This window comes from Ornithorhynchus anatinus, chromosome 2 (genome assembly GCF_004115215.2).
Source record: "Ornithorhynchus anatinus isolate Pmale09 chromosome 2, mOrnAna1.pri.v4, whole genome shotgun sequence".
NCBI lineage: Eukaryota > Metazoa > Chordata > Mammalia > Monotremata > Ornithorhynchidae > Ornithorhynchus > Ornithorhynchus anatinus.
The window spans coordinates 90,411,158-90,435,230 of record NC_041729.1 but is presented as its reverse complement, the minus strand read 5'-3'; positions in this window follow the sequence as shown (position 1 = coordinate 90,435,230).

Genomic DNA, 24,073 nt, shown 5'->3' with positions numbered 1-24,073 from the left:
GCAGTGGGCAGTGGTGGTCAGCACACCTGTTCCTCTCTGCCCTTCTCTTCTTTTCTTGTCTACTGCTCCCTCCCCTCTCATCACTCCCATTTCCTCTTTCACCGATTCGACTGTGAGCCCATCGATGGGCAGGGATTGTCTCTATCTGTTGCCGAATTGTACCTTCCAAGCGCTTGGTACAGTGCTCTGCACATAGTAAGTGCTCAATAAATACTATTGAATGAATGAATGAATCTCAGCACTCAGTACAGTGCCTGGCACGTAGCTAAGCGCTTCACAGATACCATTATTATTATTTTTACTGTAGGAATAGTGGAAGGACTGTGGCTCTAGGAATCAGGAAACCTGGGTTCTAGTCCCAGCTCTGAAAATAAGATAACGCCCACTAGAACTAAGCCATCAGAGACAAGGGTTTCCAGTCTAAGACTCCCAAATCTATCTCTCCAACCCTGACTTTTCTCCTCTGCAGTTTAGCATGGCCACCTACTTGCTTGATATTGGTCTCCTTTTCCTCAGTAGCGAGTTCCTCTATATTTTGGAGCAGATTCCCATGCTGGATGGATTATTGGTCTGACTAAATAATGAGAAGCAGTGTGGCTCAGTGGAAAGAGCCCGGGCTTTGGAGTCAGAGGTCATGGGTTCGAATCCCAGATCTGCCACTTGTCTGCTGTGTGACCGTGGACAAATCGCTTCACTTCTCTGTGCCTCAGTTCCTTCATCTCTAAAATGGTGATTCATTCATTTATTGAGCGCTTATTATGTGGAGAGCACTATACTAGGCATTTGGAATGTACAATTTGGCAACAGATAATAATAATGTTGGTATTTTTTAAGCGCTTACTATGTACAGAGCACTGTTCTAAGCGCTGGGGTAGATACAGGGTCATCAGGTTGTCCCATATGAGGCTCACAGTCTTCATTCTCATTTTACAGATGAGGTAACTGAGGCACAGAGAAATTAAGTGACTTGCCCACAGTCACACAGATGACAAGTGGCAGAGCCTGGATTCGAACCCATGACCTCTGACTCCCAAGCCCATGCTCTTTCCGCTGAGCCACGCTGCTTCTCTAACAGATAGAGACAATCCCTGCCCAATAACGGGCTCACAGTGTAAACGGGGGAGGAAGTCTCAGCTGTGTGACTGTGGGCAAGTCACTTAACTTCTCTGTGCCTCAGTTACCTCATCTGTAACAGGACAAAACAAAACAAGACAACATCATCAAGATAAATAGAATCATGGAGATCTACACCTTATTAACAAAATTAATAGGGTAATAAATAATATATACAAATAAGCACAGTGCTGAGGGGTGGGGAAGGGGGAAGAGCAGAGGGCAGGAAGGGGGGGAAGGGGAGAGGAGGAGGAGTAGAGGGAAAGGGGGGGCTCAGTCTGGGAAGGCCTCCTGGAGGATTGAGACTGTGAGCTCCATGTGGGGTAGGGCCTGTTTCCAACCTGATTATTTTGCATCTACCCCAGCACTTAGAACAGTGGTTGACACATAGTTAACTGTTTAACAAATGTCATCATCATCATTACTATTGTTATTCTTGGGCCTGACGCCTCTGGGACTGTACTGAGATCCACACATCATTTACGATGGAAGGATTCCATTCCTGCTTCGTGAAAGACGGGAGCTGAATAATCAAATGAAAGAAATCCTCAAAGATATCAAGTTTTGCATTTTGGGGATATAACATCAGTCGATGCTCACTGACTGCATTTCTTCCACAGCTACTCCACCAGACTGTAAAACACATAGGCTAATGTCCTCCCAACACAGGTACGTGAAAATCTATTCAAAGAGTAACAGCATTTAAAGGGTTCTTGTGACACTGCTTCAACATGTGCTGAGAAAAAAAATCACGGTGTTTAGGTAGCGAATAGATCCAAGTGTTGCTTCACTGTAACACTTTTCTCCTCCCAGTGATGTCTAAACAGACAGTCTGTTCAAGATGCGTCCCTGTTGGATTATTTACAGTCTGGGCTTAATGTACGCCTCACACATTTATTTCTGTGAACTGTAAGTATTTTACTAGGGAAAGAAGGTGTTTGTAAGCACTGCCACATGGCACGTAATGTTGATTGGGATGGATAAGGTCTCCATTTTCTCGAGGAGTAAAGACAAGAGCATTGAACAAAGACAGTCTGTAGCCATCTTGTTCTTTTGTGAGACTAAAGAGGCTGCTTGAGGTGTATTTCAGAATGGGGCTCTCCCCAGGACTCCCCTGGAAAGGGGCTCGGGATAGGAGCCCCTCACAACAACCACTCATTTGGGGTCCCCATGGTCAAGGGTTGGGTCCCACTGTTCAGGTGGCACTGTTCAGAATCTTTGGTGGTCATGTGATGGTTCAAGCAATATTGTCCGAAAGACATAAAGTTCTTTTGGGAATTCGCATCAGTATATTTTAACTTGCGGAGCTCTCTCTCACCCCTTGGGCTTTTTTCTGAGGTTCAGAATCTCATCAGAGGTTAGAATTGACCCTGCATATGCCTGGGCCACAGCTTCTGATATTAAAAGCTTTCCAAAGTGGAAGCAGTGTGGCCTAGTGAAAACAGTATGGGAGTGGGAGTCAGAATACCTGGGTTCTAATTCTGACTCCACCATGTACCTGCTGTGTGACCTTAGACAAGTCACTTCACCTCTCCTCAGCTAAGCCCTCTCTTCCCCCCTTTTCCCTCTGCTCGTCCCCCCTGCCTTCCCCTCCCCTCAGCACTGTACTCATCTGCTCAACTGTATATATTTTCATTACCCTATTCATTTTGCTAATGAGATGTACATCACCTTGATTCTATTTATTTGCTATTGTTTTAATGAGATGTTCATGCCCTTGATTCTATTTATTGCTATTGTTTTTGTCTGTCCATCTCCCCCCATTAGCCTGTAAGCCCGCCAAAGGGCAGGGACTGTCTCTATCTGTTACCGATTTGTACATTCCAAGTGCTTAGTACAGTGTTCTGCACATAGTAAGCCCTCAATAAATACTATTGAATGAATGAATGAACTTAACTTCTCTGTACCACAGGTTCCTCATCTGTAAAACTCTATCCACTATTTTCACCATGAGCCCCATATGGGACAAGGACTGTGTGTGACCTGATTATCTTTTATCTACCCCTGCACTTAGTAAAGTGTTTAGCATTTAGTAAGTGCTTAACAAATACCATAATAATAATAATGAGTGACTGCTTCATAAATATTACCAATACTATCATTATTATCATTAATAATAATAAAGGTTAAGCAGGCCAGCTATTACCCACAGTTTGGACCCAGAGTGTGAGCAAGGGGTTGCCTGGGGTATTATATAATAATAATAATAGTAATAATGGTATTTGTTAAGCGCTTACTATGTATCAAGCACTGTTCTAAGCACTGAAGTAAATACAAACTAATTAGGTTGGACAAAGTCAATGTCCCACATGGGACTCACAGTCTTAGTCCCCATTTTACAGATGAGGTAACTGAGGCCCTGAGAAGTCAAGTGACTTGCCCAAGATCACGTGGTAGACAACAGCTGGAGCCAGGATTAGAACCCAGATCCTTCTGACTCCCAGGCCTGTACTCCCTTTGTCCTACAGTTCCCAAGAGCCCCAGGAGTGGAGAGACATTTGCAAAATGAGTCTGAGGCTTTGCTCTGACGTACTGGGCAGGAATGAGGAAAAGATTCTTCATCTACACACTCCTTCCTACAAAAGTTTCCATCTTTATCACCTGCTGGCATAGAAACCAAGTAAAGTCGATTTGATTGTAAACCCTCCGTGGGCAAGGACTATGTGTTTTGTTTCTGCTGTACTTTCCCAAATGTTTAGAGCAGTGCTTTGCACTCAGTAAACACACGGTAAATACTACAGACTTATTATCACCTAAGAACCAAAAATTCTCTAGTGGCTAAGTTTCTGTTGCGTCAAAGTCTGTGGGTGCTGTTTTAAAACATAACTCTGAAAACATTCCCAGAGAAAGTGTTGTGGGTTTGGCATTAACTTCATAAAATGTCACAACACTTGTAGAGGCCAAGATCTGCAGGTTAGTCCTGAAGAGGTAGTGGTGTGTCGATGTATGAAATGGGAATAAAAATCTGCATATAGAGGCACTGTGTAAGCTGTGAACAAAATTTTCTTCCCCATTCAGCTTACTATTACGCAAACGAACTCAGAGGAAGTTGGCATATTTTCTCTTCCTACTGGCTCAGTGGAAAGAGCACGGGCTATGGAGTCAGAGTTCATGGGTTCGAATCCCGGCTCGGCCACTTGTCAGCTGTGTGACTTTGGGCAAGTCACTTAACTTCTCTGTGCCTCAGTTACCTCATCTGTAAAATGGGGATTAAGACTGTGAGCCCCACGTGGGACAATCTGATTCCCCTGTGACTACCCCAGCGCTTAGAACAGTGCTCGGCACATAGTAAGCGCTTAACAAATACCAACATTATTAACCTAGCCCACACGCTTCACTCCTCCAACGCCTACCTACTCACTGTACCTCGATCCCATCTATCTCACTGCCGACCTCTTGCTCACATCCTCCTTCTGGCCGGGAACTCCTTCCCCCTTCACCGATGACAGACCACCACTCTCCCCTCCTTCAAAGCCTTATTAAAATCACATCTCCTCCAAGAGGCCTTTCCTGACTAAGGCCTCATTCTCCCTACTCCTTCGCCCCTCTGTGCCACTTATGCGCTTGGATCTGTACCTTTATAGCACTATCTAGTCACTCCACCTTCAGCCCCACAGAACTCATGTACACATCCATAATTTATTCCGATGTCTGTCTCCCTCTCTAGACTGAAAGATCCTGGTGGGCTGGGAATATGTCTACCAATTCTGTTGTATTGTAAGCCCTCGATAAATACCACTGACTGATTGATAGCTTACAAAGATCTTCCTCTCATGTTTATGAGCCCTATGTTTTCCAACAATTTTCTCTTCATTTCTCATATTAAAACTTCCTAGCTTCAGCATACTCATAAATTTCTCCAGCCTATAACACCACAGATTTCCTTCTGGTCCCTCCCTTAGTCTCCCTCTTATTCCCCCTAGATTGTTAAATCGTTGTGATAATGATGATGATGATGATGATGGTATTTATTAAGTGCTCACTTTGTGCCAGGCACTGAACTTAGCACTGTGGTGGATACAAGCAAATCGAGTTGGACACAGTCCCTGTCCCATGTTGGGCTCACAGGCTCAATCCCCATTTTACAGATGAGGGAACTGAGGCACAGAGAAGTGAAGTGACTTGCCCTAGGTCACACACACAAATGGCAGAGCTGGGGTTAGACATGTAGGGGAAAGACATGACCTCTTTCCACTACACCACGATGCTTCTCTTGTGGGCAGGGAATGGTTTACCAATTCTGTACTCTCCCTTTTTTTTAATAGTATTTGTTAAGCGCTTAGTATGCGTCAGTTGCTGTACTAAGCACTGGAGTAGACACAGGTTAATCGGGTTGGACAGAGTTCCTGCCCAACATAGGGCTCAGAGTTTTAATTCCCATTTTATAGGTGAGGAAACTGAGGCATAGAGAAGTTAAGTGACTTCCCCAAGGTCATATGTCAGACAAGTGGAGGAGCCAGGATTAGAATTTATCATTTCCAGGCCCCAGTTCTATCCACTAGGCAATGCTGCTTCTCTAGCACTGAATATAGCAGACAGTAAGCACTCAAATAAATATGATTGTTTGACTGTAAGCTTCTTAAGAGCAATTTCTCTACAGAACTCTCCCAAGTGCTTAGCGCAGTACTTTGCAGACAGTAAGCACTCACTAAATAACACTGTTAACACTGACTGATATCTGCCCTGCCCAGGATCACAGGTTACAGTCTATGGCTTTGTTTCTGATTATTTCCTCTGGGTTAGTACCTCATTCTTTGCTCCTGCAAAGGAAACTGATCAACTAGAACTGATCATTCCCTGTAGCTCTGGGTGTTCCAAACAAGCATCCTCTCCTTTTTTTTTGAACTAAAATAAACCCCCCATTACAAAAGTACCTTAATTGCACTCATCACCCACCTCCAAAACAGCAGGAGCAAACAAGCTGTTAGAAAAAGAAGTAAAAAGCAAAAGCCATTTTTCTCTCCTCTGAGTCATCCATTTTTTTCATTTCGTAGTTGTATAACTTAGCTTGTCTCTCTTAGTTTGTAAACTCTCCCTGAATATTCTGACTTCACTCTGATATAGAACCGAACATGCTAGCAAGGTTCACTAAATAATCTGTGAACATGCCTTCTCTGTCTCCTTTGCTGGCTCCCCTTCCTCTCCTCTCTTTGATTGTGACTTTCCCTCCGGGCTCACTTTTAAATTCTTTGATCTTCTCACTTTATGTTTACTTTTTCAGGGTGTTCATGCACTCAGCCATTCCTTTAACCCCCGCTGTGTGGGTGACTTTAAGACTATGGGTCTCAAACCCCTGATCTTTCCACTTGTCTTAGGTCTTTGTACTTCCTCTTGACTGCAGAACAGTTCTACTTACGTCTTACCTCAAATTTAGCCTATCAAATATTGAGTTCTGCATCTTCCCTTCTAAACCTGCCCTTCTCCCCGACTTTCCATTACTATCCACATCATCATCATCCTCATCCCCGACATCTTTGAAGGAACCTTTATCTCCTGCCATTTATTGACTTCATTCATTCATTCATTCAGTCATATTTATTGAGTGCTTACTGTGTGCACAACACTGTACTAAGTGCTTGGAAAGTACAATTCAGCAACAAATAGAGACAATAGAGGCTCACAGCCTACACTTCCCAGATCCATCACCAAATAAATTCATCCTCACCAATTTTTCAGAGAATGCCTCTTTTCCCCTTCACTTCTAATACCACTACCCAGGTCTAACTGCTTAGCACCTCCCAAGTGAACCACTGTAATAGTTTCATAGCCAGTCTTTCTCTCTCCATTCCTTGCTAACCAAGATGCAGTAACAAAAAATATTTCTCAAATGTTCACATGACAACATTTGGTGAGTTCCTACTATGTTCAGAGCACTTTACTGAGCATCCACTGAGGGCAGAAAAGTCTACTGGGTGTCTGCTTTGTGCAGAGTTCTGAACTAAGCTGGAGACAGAAATTAGAAGTGGCTTATAGATATATTTCTGTAACTTATCTTTACCCTTATCTGCTTTATCACGTTAGGGTATTTCTATTTTTCTTGTTTACCCCTCTGGACTTCACAAAGAGACAATCTTCATTCTTCATTGTAAGGATTGAAATGAGTGCTGGAAAGAAATCAATGATCTCATATTTAATAAAGCTCAGATCAACAGACTTATCCCTGATTTATGTGAATCTGGGGCATTAAGAAATTAGGAGTTCTGTTCTTTAGCTAGAGGGCATTTCTTTAGGTAAATGTGTGTGGGAGTTATGTGGCCATATACTGTACTGTCTATAACACAGAACAACGTTAACACTAGCTGTATTGATAGATAACATGAGGGTTCTGGAGTCTACTGAATGGGAAATTGGGCAATACAATTTTGGTGTGAGAATATATTGAATTTTGCACATCGTTAACAATAAGGCTCTATGTTCATCAAATACATTGCCTGCAGAACATTGTAGAACAGTCTTCGGCTCCTGGCTCACACCATCTCGCTAAACTTGTCCGGGCTATGGGGACTTCTTTTTTTTAACTATTCCCCAGGGAGTTCCCACAGAAAGGGACAAAAGGGAGAAGGGACTTAAAGAGAATGCCCTACACCCTTGAGGAGGAAGGGCCTTGGTTAAAGTTCCAAAATCACAAAAGTATTTAAAAAGTGTGTATTCATGTTACTCGGCCTTTCGATTGTATTCGCGAGTTTGTCTACCTGAGTGTTCAGAAAGGCATCTGAGAAAGGGGAGATACTTCACCACATCCAAAGTCATATCTCATTCTCTTAGGCAAATGCAACTGGGACTCACAGGTTTGCAGAAAACTTGATGTTATGGATTTTGTTTCCCTAGATTGCTGATCCAGTGACCTGTGGTGGATTTTAAGTCATGTAAGAAGAAGGGCGTCAGGGTCATACTGCATCATTTATCACAAATAGAGCACATCTAGCCAAAACTTAGGGTGGGAAGCAGCATGGTCTAGTGGGTAATGCATGGGCCTGAGAGGAAGAAGGATCTGGGTTCTAATCTCAGCTCCACCACTTGTCTGCTGTGTAACCTTGGGAAAGTCACTTCATTTCTCTATGCCTCAGTTTCCTCATCTATTAAATGGGGATCAAGAATGTGAGTCCCATGTGGGATAGGGACTGTATCCAACCCAATTTGCTAGTATCCACCCCAGCGCCGAGTACAGTACAATTCCACAGTTAACGTTATTAATATTATTATTTGCCTGGCTTCCCCATAACTTCTATCAGTAGGGAATGAAAACCAGACCCAGAAGCAACAGCACTATATTTGGTGTTGATCTAAACACGTTGACAACCTCGCTGATCTCCTGCTGCAACCCAGGTCACACATTTTGCTCCTTTTAAGTTCTGTCTACTGACTGTATTCCAATCTTGCAACTCTCTTCCCTGACCCCTTGTTTGCATCCTCCCTCTGGTCTGGAACTCCCTTCCCCTTTATACCCGACCGAACACCATTCTCTCATCTTAATCTACTGAATCATATCTCCCCCAAGACACCTTCCCTGACTAATGTCTCATTTCCTCCACCATTCATCCTCCTCTTGGCATTGACTATGTATTTGGGCCTGTACCCCCTTATGCGATGTGATACTTATCCATCCCCAGGCCCACAGCACATATCCTTGTACTTTACTATTTTCCTTACCTGCAGTTTATTTCAATTCATTCAATAGTATTTATTGAGCACTTACTATGTGCAGAGCAATAATAATAATAATAATGTTGGTATTTGTTAAGCGCTTACTATGTGCCGAGCACTGTCCTAAGCGCTGGGGTAGACACAGGGGAATCAGGTTGTCCCACGTGGGGCTCACAGTCAATCCCCATTTTACAGATGAGGGAACTGAGGCACAGAGAAGTTAAGTGACTTGCCCAAAGTCACACAGCAGACAAGTGGCCGAGTCGGAGTACAGAGCACTGTACTAAGCGCTTGGAATGTACAAATCGGTAACAGATCGAGACAGTCCCTGCCCTTTGACGGGCTTACAGTCTAATCGGGGGAGATGGACAGACAAGAACAATAGCAATAAATAGAATCAAGGGGATGAACATCTCATTAAAACAATAGCAAATAAATAGAATCAAGGCGATGTACATTCATTAACGTGGCTCGGTGGAAAGAGCATGGGCTTTAGAGTCAGAGGTCATGGGTTCGAATCCAGGCTCCACCGCTTGTCAGCTGTGTGACTGTGGGCAAGTCGCTTAACTTCGCTGTGCCTCAGTTCCCTCATCTGTAAAATGGGGATTAAGACTGTGAGCCTCACGTGGGACAATCCGATTACTCTGTATCTACCCAGTGCTTAGAACAGTGCTCTGCACATAGTAAGCGCTTAACAAATACCAACATTATTATTAACAAAATAAATAGGGTCATGAAAATATATACAGTTGAGCGGACTGTAATGTCCATCTCCCCCTCTGGGCTGTGAGCTCCTTATAGGCAGGGATTATACAATACTCTCCCAAGTGCTTTATACAGTACTCCGCACACGGTAAGTACTCAGTAAACAACCACTCTCACGGTCGCATCTGGAGAGTTTCCAGTACTCTACCAGTCTCAACTATGGGGAGGGAGAGTCAAGCAGAGGGAGCATGGGCTTGGGAATCAGGGGTCTTGGGTTCTAATCCGCATTCCACCACTTGTCAGCTGTGTGACTCTGGGCAAGTCACTTAACTTCTCTGTGCCTCAGTTACCTCATCTGTAAAATGGGGATTAAGCCTGTGAGCCTATGTGGGACAACCTTATTACCTTGTATCCCTCCAGCGCTTAGAACAGTGCTTAGCACATACCATTATTATTATATCCATTCCATTCCTAGCTTGGGCGGTGGCTAGGGCGTGGAAGACAACCTGCTACAAGTCAAAACTCACCCGTGCTGGGCAGCAGCGGCACGGGAGAGAGTCGAGGGCGGAGACTCAAGTTGACTGCACAGAAGGAGGCATTGGTAAACTGCTTACTTATTTTTACCAAGAAAACTCTATGCATCCGCTACCAGATTAATTGCACATGGAGGTGGGGCGTTCTGGGAAAGATGTATCCATGGCATACCTATGGGTCGGAGATGACCCGACAGCGTAAGACAAGACAAATAATCACTGACTGATTGAGTGATTGATGACAGTTGCTGATGTCAGGATCTAAATAGCCTTCCCTGTTATCCCAGCCCACCCAGAAGTTATAAAGCCTTTGCCCATGCACTGAGCTGCTTTAACATAGTGTGGCTTGGGCTACTTTAACATTATTTCTAACACTTATGAACTTATACCCATGCTCTACACTTTGATATATTCATTTATTCAACTGTACATTCAATTATGTATTATTTTGACTAATCTATATTCATTCATTCAATCACATTTCATGAGCACTTACTGTGTGCAAGCCACTGTACTTAGCGCTTGGGAAAGTACCATATAACAGTAGACATATTCCCCTCCCATGATGAGTTTACCATAGAGACGAGTTTACAGCCTAGATGCATTTTCTTTGTCTTCCCCCTTAGAATGTAATCTCCCTGGGAAAAGTGAACGTGTTGCTTTTTTTATACTTCCCAAACACTCAATATACTGTTATCCTTGCCTCATATCTCTCATTCAAGCTGCATATTCAATCTGTCACCAAATCCTGTCAGTTCTATCTTCTGCCTCTTTCTCTCTATCCAAACTGTTGCCATGTTGATCAAAGCACTTATCCTATTCCGCCTTTATTACTGCATCTGCCTCCTTGTCGACCTCCCTGCCTCCTGTCTTTCTCCTCTCCAGTCCATACAATCAGCCGGCCAATCGTATTTATTGGGTGCTTAGTGTGTGCAGAGCATTTTTCTCAGCACTTGAGAGAGTACAATGTAATAGAGTCCCATGTGGGACAGGGACTGTGTCCGACCTAATTAACTTGGATCTAGCCCAGCTCTACCCTGAGCGCCAGACACTGTACTAAATGCTGGGGTGGATACAAGCAAATCGAGTTGGACACAGTCCCTGCCCTTCACGGGGCTCACAATCTCAATCCCCATTTTACAGATGAGGTAACCGAGGCACAGAGAAGTGAAGTAACTTGCCCAAGGTCACACAGCACACAAGTCGCAGAGCCGAGATGAGAACCCAGGTCCTTATGACTTCCAGGCCTGTATTCCATCCACTAGGCCATGCTGCTTTTAAGCAGTACAGGGTGAATAGTTTATTGTTTGCTTTGGACAAAGATACCCACAGTTATGTGAAAAATACCTGATTGCTTTAGTAAGCTTTAAACTCCGTGTCATTCCATTGTAACGAAGAGCGTGTTTAACTCAGCTTGTATCGAGGTCTAACCACTGGCACACTCTCTCCGTGTAGCCTGATTGGCTGGCATGCTTGTCGGTGGGCCAGGATTTCCATAGTGACCGATACATTTCTCATCTTCCCAGGCCAGCTGACCTTAGCTAATTCTTGCTGTTTACTGGGCTGAGTGAGCTGCAGGAATTCTTCGGTCTTCATATTTCAAGGCCACAGAAATCTAGTTCCTCTAGAGTTCCTTTAAAAGGCTTATTTGCCTAAGAATGATTTTTGGTCCCAATGTACCATAATAATAAAAGTAATGATCTTCATTAAACACATGTGCCAAGGACTGGAGAAATGCGAGGTAAACAGATCAGACACAGTACCTGTCCTCCACGAGGCTTACAGTCCAAGAAAGGAGGATAGATATTTTTATCCACAATTTACAGATGAAGAAACAGAGACTCAGAGAATTTAAGTGACTTGCCCAAGGTCAACCAGCAGGGACGTGGCAGAGACAAGACTAGAACCTGGATCTCCTGATTTAGTCTCATGCTCTTTCCACTGGGCTCCACTGCTCTGCCCAAAGCTGGCGCTAGTGTAAAGATCATCATACAGTACCTGTATCATCATTTCAAACTTGTTCAGTTTTTCACAGAACGCTTAAAGCTGCATCCTGAATAGCACTGTAGGAAACCACAGATAGCCATTTACGGAGTAATAATAAAATAACTGGTTTTTAAGTCCTTACTGTGGGCCAGGAACTGTACTTAAGCGCTGGGGTGGATACAAGCAAATTGGGTTGGACACAGTCCCTGTCCCACAGGTGGCTCAACTAACTATCGCAGCACCTCGATCCTTATTCTCTGTGGTTTTCACTGGATTGGCAGTTAGGAACATGAGGTAGCCTGTGATCTCGATGTTGCAGGGAAGAAAGTTGCGCTGAGAATAGCAGATTCCCTGGCCCTGAAGAAAATTTTACTCTAGGTTAGACTGCTCCCAATCTAAATGACCACCTGAGACTGGAAATTTTCCAGAACCCTTCTAGGGATTCCAGGTGGTTAAGGAAATTTCAAATCCAGTTCCACTCAGATGTCCCAGCACCTACACAATCTAATCAATAGTATGTATTGAGCGCTTACTGTGGGCAAAGCACTGTGCTAAGCACTTAGGAGGGCACAAAACCTGGTAGACATAGTCCCTGTGCACAGTGAGCTTACAGTCTACAGCAGTTACTTCCCTCATCTCAGACTGTCATGGGGAGGCACGAAAATCTCCTCAGCAGACTCCAGAGAGAAAAACCAGAACCCTAAGGGAAATCCCCAGTTTCCCCACACTTCTCAGAGTTCTCCGTCCCAAGAAGGGCCCGTTTACCTAGATCTTTTGCCCGAGCAAAGGGGAGAATAAACTGATTACCTTCAGGAGCTGTGCTCTGATGACCACCAGAAACATTTACTTGGTGTGTACCCAGAAAGCTGGAGGATCTTGGGGAAGTACAACCTCAAGCTCATTCCGTCTGTGCTCGGGCATTTTTACTTTCTTTACTGAGTGTGAAGCAAAGATGTGTGCTGGATTCGGCTGGGCACGGTGTTTGGACAAAAATGGCATCTTCCCAGGAAACAGGCATTTTGCATTTTCAAATGTCACTGCTTCAAAGAATAAATTTTGCTGATTTAAAATGACTCCATCACGGTGGCTTCGTTTGAGAAAGGTTTACCTCGTCTCTGCAGCCTGAAAGACAAAGATACTGCAGTGAGCATGCACTGCACCCCATGTGGATTATATCAGAAGTGGTGGGAGAAACTGGCAGGGGGATGTAGGAGATAGTCAGTTTTTCTCTGGCTGAGCAAAAAGTCCTTTTTACCAGACAAACCACAGTTACTCTTGTGGTTAGCATGCAGCTGAAAACCATGATCACATGACTGTTCGGTGTTGGAGTTTATGCAATAAGCAGGTGTTAACAACGCAGGCAAACCAGAGATTTAAAAAGTGACTAGTCTATGGTCAGAGAGACATTAAGCCACCACCTCGGAGCCCATGTTTCTGAGCTAGAAAGATACATTCCTCAGAAAAGATTTCTAATCCCCGGCTTTGAATTGTCTTCCAAAGATGAAAATTTGATGCCCCTAGTAAATAAAATAAAATGATTCTTTGACTGGTAGACTGGTTTTTTCACTGTCGAATAGAGGTAAGTGAAACACCATTTAAGGTGTAAAATGCCCAATTAAATGCCCAATTTTCTGCCATGAAAGAGGCCATTTATCTCCCATAGGCATTACAGTTTATTTTCAGTCGAATGCTCTTTGAGCTGTGGTCTTTCGTAGATCCGGACACACCTCTAAAATATGGCACCTTTTATGTACCAAAATGCTTTAAAAAGATGACACACGCCACTGGAAGGTTGAATCGTCCTCAGGACATAATTGTGCCTGGCTGAATCACTAGTGCAGCCCAGCCATTTTGAGGGTGCACTGCCGTAGCTGCTTCCAGTGCCAGAGAACACTACCTATCAGATGAATCTGCATCAGGTCAGATGTGGGACATAAACTGGAATATTTCTTGGGGAAAGAACTGCATTTAGGGAAAAAGTGATAGGGAACCTCAAACATTTAAGCACTCAGTTTTATGTAGTGAAAAAAACATGGACACAAAAGTCATAAAACAGAAATGACTCGATTTTTAGACTTATTTTACCATGCTTATGGTACTGTTTAACATGCAGTGAACACCTATATGGGCTGGTTCAAAGATACGAGCAAAGAAATAGAAAATGGGGACAACTTTCCTCCTGGCTTCCACCTCATTTAAACCCATCACGATTAATTGTAAGGCATTGGGATTGTCAGAGTGTAGTGGTTCACTGGATTCCCTGAAGCCAGTCCAGGCCAGAAAGTTGGAGTAAAAGTGTAGAAAGGAAAAGGAGCCAAATTATGTCTCATTAGGTGGGAAAGATGAAGATTGGTTGAAGGAGAGACAGGGTGGGCATGGGTGAATTGTTCTCCAAATCCTATGACAACAGGATCAGTTGATTATTATTATTAATATTATTATTATTAAAGTGGCTTGGGAGTCGGAGGACATGGGTTCTAATCCCAGCTCCACCACTTCTCTGCTGTGTGACCTTGGGCAAGCCGCTTAACTTCTCTGTGCCTCAGTAACCTCATCTGTAAAATATAAGACCGAGAACCCCACGTGGGGCAAAGTGATTACTGTGTATCTACCCCAGCACTTAGAACAGTACTTGGCACATAGTAAGTGCTTAACAAATACCATAGTAATTTTTATTTATTATCTAAGATAATCAGGCTGGACACAATCCCTGTCCCACAGAGGGCTCCCAGTATTAATCCTCATTTCGCAGATGAGGTAACTTGAGGCAAAGAAATTTAAGAGGCTTGCCAAAGGTCACAGAATAGACAAATGATGGAGCTGGGATTAGGATTCAGGTCCTTCTGACTTTCAGGCCTATGCTCTATCCACTAATTCACACTGTTTTTCTAAGGTTCAGACAGTTTTGCCATCACACTTTATTATTATTATCACTACTACTAATAATGATATTTAAGTGCTTACTACGTGCCAAGCAAAGTACTGAACACCAGAGTAGATATAAAATAATCAGATTTGGGACAGGAATTATGCTACAGTGTAAGTAGGAGGGAGAACAAGTATTGAGTCCCCATTTTGCAGATGAGGAAACTGAGGTACAGAAAAGTTAAATAATTGGCCCAAGGTGAGAAAGCCGGAAAGTGGAAGAGGTGCGATTAGAACCCATGTCCTCTAACCTCCTCACTCCCCACCAGGCCTATGTTTTTTTTCACTGAACCAGGCTGCTTCTCAGTCATCTACTCAAAGGATCAATCCATCAATCACAATTATTGAGAGCTTACTGTGCATAGAGCACTTCACTAAGCACTTGGGGGAGTACAATTCAACTGAGTTGGTAGACACGATCCCTGCCCACGAGGAGTTTATAGTCTAGAGGGTATGCTGGCCTTCTTAATTTCATCGTCTACATGGCTATTCAGGTTTGGTTGGACAGCGCGTTGCCTCGTTAGTAAATCTCAGGTTTCAGTTCTCAATCGCCAGTGAACATCTTTGGCTGTGGGAACTGATTTCCAGATAGAGACTCGTACATTCTTTGTCTTCATTATTTGTCCTTGTCACTTTGCTGATTCTGCAAAGATGACCATCCTTATTTGCATGTCTTCTTATGTCTATGCTTCTAGAGCACAGACTTCAAAATAGTAGCACTTCCTGAATGATTGATTTAAGGACTTCTGTGAATGATTGTCATCTGAGGAGTTGAAAAAGTTTCCCAGAGAACCAGAAGCATATTCTAATACCAGATTCCTTTACATCATCTAATACGGCTGCATAGAAGATGGAAAAAAGCTACCTATCTCACAACCCTATGGAATTCCACTGGTGATGAGGAAAAGAGCAAATACAGCACCTTTACCTCCTGTCCAGTTGACCATGACGAAGCTCGCTGTGGGCAGGGAGCGTGTCTACTAACTCTGTTGCATTGAGCTCTCCCAAGCGTTTAGTACGGTGTTCTGTGCACAGTAAGAGTTCATTAAATGCCACTGATTGAGAGTCACCGCTGAGACCACCCAAATTTAGTAATATCCAGAACTCAGATCTAAAGATGGTGTCAACTTCATTTATAACCCATCTTTGAGTACAAACAGTACAGATGTGCCTCACAGTGATGTAATAGTTTCCCCCAAAACTCAGCTCATTTTGCCACACTGACTTCCTGGAGTCATGGAAGTTCACTCCGCTAAGAGATGGTCTGTCCCTCCGTCTCTTGTCTCTATTATTTTTATTATTATTATTGAGTCATTTCCGATTCATAGCAACTCTATGGATATACTTTCTCCAGAACGTCCTGTCCTCTGCTATAACCCACAACCCTCCTAATGGTTCTTCTGTTATCGTTGTTATGGTCTCTATCCATCTAGCTGCTGGTCTGCCTCTCCCACGTTTTCCCTGGACTTTTGGATTAGTTCTCCTGATAATGTGTCCAGAATATGCTAAACTAAGTCGAGTTATGTGGCCTTCCAAAGACCACTTTGGTTTAATTTGCTCTAAAATCCATTTGTTCGGTTTTCAGGCAGACCGTGGTATTCGCAAAAGCTTCCTCCAACACCACATTTCAAAGGAATCGATGTTGTTTCTATCCTGTTTTTTCACCGTCCAGCTTTCGGATCCATACTGTGTCACTGGAAACACCATACACTTGACAATTTGTATTTCTGTCTGCAACCCAGGATCAAATTGACGCCACATGGCCTAGTGGATAGAGGACTACCTGGGAGTTAGGGTTTTAATCCTGGCTCTGCCGCTTGTCCTCTGTGTGACCTTGAGCAAGTCACTTAACCTCCCTGTGCCTCAGTTTCCTCATCTGTAAAATGGGGATACAAAACTTGTTCATTCATTCAATCATATTTATTGAGCACTTACTGTGTGCAGAGCATTGTACTAAGTGCTTGGAGAGTAAAATACAGCAAATAAGAGAGACAATCTCCGCCCACAATGGACTTACTGTCTCCCACTTAAACTGTGAGCCCCATGAGGACAGAGAAGGCGTCTGAGCTGATTAATCTTGTACCTATCCCAACACATAGTATGGTGCTTGGTTTATAGAAAGTGCTTAAAAAAATACGGCAATTATTATTATAATACGCTTTCCCCTTTCAGGTGATCTGCAGAAAATGGGATATATAAAATCCCTGCTGAATTTATACCCTAGGGCTAATCCCTAGAACCTAGTCCCAATCGTCCTTTATACATATCACCATGGGATAGCCCTAAATCCGTGAGATGTAGCGAGGCTTTGTGGATACAGCACAATTCTGTGAGCCAAAGGATCTATGGGAAGCAGCGTGGCTTAGTGGAAAGAGCACGGGCTTAGGAGTCAGAGGTCATGGGTTCTAATCCCAACTCCACCACTTGTCAGCTGTGTGACTTTGGGCAAGTCACTTAACTTCTCGGTGCCTCAGTTACCTAATCTGGAAAATGGGGATTAAGACTGAGCCCCATGTGGGATAAACTGATTACCTTGTATCTACCCCAGTGCTTAGAACGGTGCTTGGCACATAGTAAGTGCTTAACAAATACCATCATTATTATTATCTGGGTTCTAGTCCTGGCTCTGCCACTTACCTGTTGTGTGACCTTGGACAAGTAACTTCTCTGTGCCTCGGTTACCTCTTCTGTAAAATGGGGATTAAGACTGTGAGCCCCATGTGGGACATGGACTAGCTTGTATCTACTTCAGAGCTTTGAACAGTGCCTGGCACATAGTAAGCACTTAACAAATAGCATTTTAAAAAAAACCTCACTTGCATCTTCCCCAGCATTTAAAACAGTGCTAGACACATAGTAAGCATTAAAAAAAAGCCCACTACTTCTGAAAATAAATAACTGTATATCTATTTATAGATAGATCACCCAGGGGACAAGAGGGTTTTCCTGTGGGAAGAGAGGGCGGTGGTAGCCATGGTTATGGGAACGCGTGAGCTGGCTTTCCTGAGGAGGGGCATGATGCCAACTGGCCACAGAAGAAGACATCGGGCACCCAGCCAGGGGCAGAGTAAAATGGGAGAAGTCGGTCCGTTTGCGACTCCTGCCAACCAAAGAGGAAGTAGTCAGCAGGGTCTGACCGCCACCATCTTCACTGCTTGCATTACCCCTTCAAACTCCCATCACCTCTAAATCCCCTTCTCTCCTCCTTGCCCCTCACTTCCAGGACTCTTCCTTATTCCAGGACTGTGTTCAAGCCGGTTCCGGTTTACCTAAAGCACTGGATCCCCTTCCCAGATGAGTCCCAGGAAAAGTCCTCAGTTTGAGATCAGGTCCTTTGTGGCACCTAAATCAGTGTGGGGATTGTCTCATGTTTCATGACTCATACTGACCATGGGATTCCCCTGAGAATTCAAGAACCAAACTCCCCCTTTCTCACTGACACAATGATTCATACGACATTTAATGAGATGCACTGTTTTTCGAGAACCCAACTCCATTGTTACCCTGAGTTTGGCTGTGTGGAATTCTTGATGCGCTTCAGCATCTATCAGGCAGCCAAGTCACCTCTGACATACCATGTTGCCATCTAAGCCATCTAGTAGCTTGAGCATCATGATATGCTTCAGTCACCAGATCAGAAGGGTTCTAATTCACATTTACCCCAGCACTTAGGACAGTGCTTGACACATAGGTAGCACTTAAACACCACAAATTTTTTTAAAAAATCAAAAATAGAAAAATATCCTAGAAGAGAACTAGTCAGATGCCCCACAGTTTCTGCAGACAGCTTCATCTCTTTGAAGCTGTTTATCATTCCAGCACATCTGAAATCCTGTTCTATTTATATGTTTTGAGGAGAAGTTGGGCAGCATGACCTCGTGGAAAGAGCACGGACCCAGGAGTCAGAGGATCTGGGTTGTAATCCCAGCTCTGCCACTTGTCTGCTTTGTGACCTTGGCCAAGTCACTTAACTTCTCTAGGCCTCGGTTCCCTCATCTGTAAAATGTAGATTAAATCCTACTCCCTTCTACTTAGACTGTGAGCCCCATATGGGGCAGGGACTGTGTCCGACCTGATTATCTTGCATCTACTCCAGTGCTTAGCGGCGTGCTTGACATACAGTGAGTGCTTAACAACTACTATAAATATTATCATTGTGATTCTTCTTATCATTAGATTCTTCCCCAAGATCGCAACAGATATAAGCAGCTTCGTCGGCATTACCCATATGCAACATTTCATTATCGGTGGTTTTTATTGAGCTCTTACTGTGTGCAGACCACTATATTAAGCCAATATTTCACATAAAATGGCAGAGCATAATACCAAACAAATCCCTGGGACCGAATCTGTCTGCTGATATTGAAGCAGTGGGACAGCATCCGACCTTCTGATCTTGTATGGACACCAGCACTTGGTTTAGTGCTAGACACCTAAGAATAATAATAATGTTGGTATTTGTTAAGCGCTTACTATGTGCAGAGCACTGTTCTAAGCGCTGGGGTAGATACAGGGTAATCAAGTTGTCCCACGGGGGGCTCACAGTTAATCCTCATTTTACAGATGAGGGAACTGAGGCACAGAGAAGTTAAGTGACTTGCCCACAGTCACACAGCCGACAAGTGGCAGAGCCGGGATTCGAACCCATGCCAAGCCCGGGCTACTGTTAGTAGTACCATGATGCAGTTAAGCTGCATGGAAATCCAAAATATAACTCTGAAACATATTACTGCAACTGGTAATAGTGAAAAAGGAACAGAACACACAGGAACACGAGATCGTAAGCTCTGCCGTTCCAGGTTAAGGCAAAGGTCCCTGCAGCCGGGTACCGGGTCTCTGATAGGGACAAAAACCTGCATGGGACAGTGTGTTAGATATGCCAGATGACATCCTTCAAAGCCTTTTTGAAAGCTTTCCCTGACTAAGGCTTCTTTTCCTTTTCTTCAACTCCCTTCTGTGTCACCCTGCCGTAGTCCCTTTATTCATCCCCCCTTCCCAACTCAAAAGCACTTCTGTAATTCTCTGTAATTAATGAATTTCTATTTATGGCTGACTCCCCCTCTAGACTGTAAGCTCATTATGGGCAGGGAATAAGTCCGTTTTAATTTTGTATTGTACTCTCCCAAGTGCTTAGTACAGTGCTCTGCACACAGTAAGCGTTCAACAAATATGACTGACTGACTGACAAACCCTGCTTCATCTGAACTCACCCTTCAGAGAGAATACAAATGAGAAAAAGAAGTGACTCCATAGAATGTAAGATCCTTGAGGGCAGAGATCATGTCTGACAACTATATTGTACTCTCTCAAAAACTTGGTACAGTGGTTTCTACACACAGTAGGCGCTTGATAACTATCGATCATATAGATTAAGCTCTCCCTGTGTGCAGAGCATTGTACTAACTAAACACATGGGAGGGCACAATGTAATAGAATTGGTCAACGCTTTCCCTGCCCACAAGGAGTTTACCGCCTAGGGGTTCTCCTTCATATCGGAAGACAACACTGGAAGCAAAGTTCAACTAAGAATGCGGGTGGTCTCCCCCCGTAGACTGTGAGCTCGCTGTGGGCTGGGAACGTGCCTGTTTGTGTATTATACTCTCCCAAGCACGTACTACAGTGCTCTGCACATAGTAAGCATTCAATAAATACAGTTGAATGAATGAATGAATGAACAGATGTGGCTGAAAGGGGCAACGTGGAATCCACAGTCCTGCCCACACTGGGCACATAAGAAGGTTGTCCCTCACTGTATAGTTGAATTTAATGCTTGTGGCAAACGACAGTCTTTTCTCTTTGGCCTCCTTGCCTCTCTTTCCAAAGGAAGCTTTTGCTCAAAGACTGCAACTTCCTTTTTGATGGTATGCGGTTCTCTCCATAGCAACGGAGTCCCAATTTTCAACTGCAGTACAGTACTGCCTGAGCCTTTATTTTACCCCCTCCTTTACGTGATTCTTCTGCCCTTTTTGGTGTTATTTTCGCATTCTCAGATCCCCTATAGCAGTTTTGGGTCTCCTGCTGTCACTCATTCTCCTAACACATCCCACCCAGTGTAGCTGCATTGAGAAACAGCGTGGCCTAGTGGATGGTGCCTGGGAGTCAGAAGGACCTGTGAGTCTAATCCCAGCTCTGCCACGTCTACTGTGTGACCTTGAGCAAGTCACTTCACTTCAGTTACCTCGTCTGGAAAATTCTGCCGCTAAACTCACTGTGCCTCGTTCTTGCCTGTCCGCCATCGACCTCTGGCCCACGTCCTACCACTGTCCCGGGATGCCCTCCCTCCTCACATCTGCCAAGCTAACTCTCTTCCTCTATTCAAAGCCCTACTGAGAGCTCACCTCCTCCAGGAGGCCTTCCCAGACTGAGCCCTCCCTTTCCCTCTGGCCCTCTTCCCCTCCCCATTGCCCCTACTCCCTCCCTCTGCTCTACCCCCTTCCCCTCCCTACAGCACTTTTGTATATTTGTATACATTATTTATTACTCTATTTTATTAATGATGTGTATATATCTAGGATTCTATTTATCTATTTTGATGGTATTGATGCCTGACTACTTGTTTTGTTTTGTTGTCTGTCTCCCCCTTTTAGACTGTGAGCCCATTGTTGGCCTGGGATTGTCTCTATCTGTTGCCGAATTGTACATTCCAAGCGCTTAGTACAGTGCTCTGCACACAGTAAGCACTCAATAAATATGATTGAATGAATGAATGAATGAATGAATGAGTGTGAGCCCTGTTGGGATATGGACTCTTTCCAACATGATTAGTGTGTATCTACATCAGCTCTTAGTACAATGCCTGGCATAGAGTAAGTGCTTAACAAATACCATTAAAAAAAAAGTAGCATAGCTTCCTTGCTAAGGGAAGCTGGAAAACCACTGATTGATTGAGTCAATAATTTGGAAAATAAAATTAAACTTGAACATAAATCAAATTTGCTTCCTCCAAATGGGGTCTACAGAGCAGGCAATAATTGACATTTTCCAACCACAAATGGCTGGAAATTAAAGGGAAATGTATAAGGTGTGCCTCCGTTGCTTGGAAAGAGTGAGGAAAAGCATTCAGAGTGTGCAGCTTGGACTTTTGGAGCAAAACTGAAGTTGTTTCACTTGGCACCTAGTTTTACGGGTGTGATAGTGATAGAAAGGTATTCTGGAAAATATACACCCTTCAGAAGCTCAAGCCCACCCACACTGGAAACCTTAACACTCCTCTTCCACCGTGAACCATCATGTGCTTCCTCTCTAGAGCAGAGCTGGTCCTGCTTTCCAACACTCCACTCAATCTTAGTGGAAAGATCCCACCCAGGGTTGGGAGTCAAAGGACCTGGGTTCTAATCCTAACTCTGCCACTTGTCTGCTCGGTGACCTTGGGCAAGTCACTTATCTTCTTTGTGCTTCAGTTACCTCATCTGTAAAATAGGGATTAAGATGGCAAGCCTCATCTGGGACATGGACTGTGTCCAAACTGATTCCTGCATCTACCCCAGCACTTAGTAGGGTGCCGGCACAAAGTAAACACTTAACAAAGACCATTAAAAAACAAAAATATGAATATATGGTATTTACATGGCATCCACCAACCTACATCAACACCATTCTGTTCCACCATGGACTAATGCTGAAGAATGAATTGGAAGGGCCATTTTAGAATTCCCACCGAGCACGACTGAAATACACTAATGGAACCTGGTCAGGAAGCACGGTTTGACCTAAAGGGGCTAGCTCAACAGCAGACATTTCAACTTGTTTTGAATCAATATAGAGAAGCAGCATGGCTCAGTGCAAAGAGCACAGGCTTGGGAGTCAGAAGTCATGGATTCAAATGCCGACTCAGCCGCTTGTCGGTTGTGTGACTTTGGGCAAGTCACTTCACTTCTCTGTGCCTCAGTGACCTCATCTGTAAAATGGGGATTAAGACTGTGAGCCCCACGGGGGACAATCTGATCACCTTGTATCCTCTCCAGCACTTAGAACAGTGCTTTGCACATAGTAAGCACTCAACAAATTCCATCATCATCATTATTATTATTTGATCCTTTCCTGAGTCTATCGGCCAGAAGGCAGGCAACCCCAACCAAGGCAAATGGCTAATTCAATTATTGTATTCATTTGGGAAAAAAAAAAGCCACCTAAAATTTCAAGTCATCAGCTGAATGACCAAACGCATTGAATCCACTTTAGGAAAAATGGCGTGTTCATTGCTCATGTGGAAGACTCCTATTTCTCTAGTGACTTGACCCTTGATGTTCCCAGAGCATTTTCCCCAAGGTGATTTACAAACCTCAGGTAGGGTAAAACCTGCTGAAGAGGCCAGAGAAACTGTTTACCTTTTGGCATCTGCCCTGGGGTGATAATTTACTTAATGGCACCCTGGAGGCCTCAAGGTGAGCAAGTGCTATAACGTAGTAATTCATGCAAACTTTCCTCTGGGAAATTAGACCTGAGAGCCATAGAAAGGGATTTGGTGTACATAGGAGGAGAGGAACTCCTGGATCCCACAAAAACATAAACACACACACACACACAGCTTCCTCTGCCCTATGACCTGTTCCAACTCTGACCTTAGGGAAAAATTTTGCCTTCTTTAATGTCGGCTGAGGTCTAGGACCTGAGTTTGAAAACAAGAAACGAGAAACACCAAAACTCCAGGCATCAGTTTCCTCTTTCAGAACCTCATGAACGAAAACAACTTCTGATTCTCTAAACCACCATCTGACGGTCCTTGGAGGATTTTCTCAAGTTTGCCATCCAGACACTAAAGAGGCCCAAACCTGCTTGGCTTCTGTGATCTGCCAGGTTCACAGCAACTCATAAAACAGCTGCAGGGCATGGAACACCATGACCCTCTTACAAATTTCAGCTTGGGGTAGAATCCTCTCCCTACATTAGCGCCCTGAGCAGAATCTAGATGACTCTATCGGCCGTTCCTTCTCATGCCATTGGTGAGATGATTTCACCTAGCAAATGGCTCCAATTTTTGTTGTTGTTATATCAGTCTGTGGGAACAATGCCTCACGTCGTTTAACAGTGAATCATGCCAGCATTAGCCATTAGAGAAGGCATGTTAGGGAAAACCATGTGTGATTTTCATTTTTCTTTTTATTTGTGACATTCGGGACTTATTTCTCATGGGGGAATTTATTCTGACATCCACATTGGCAGGTTTC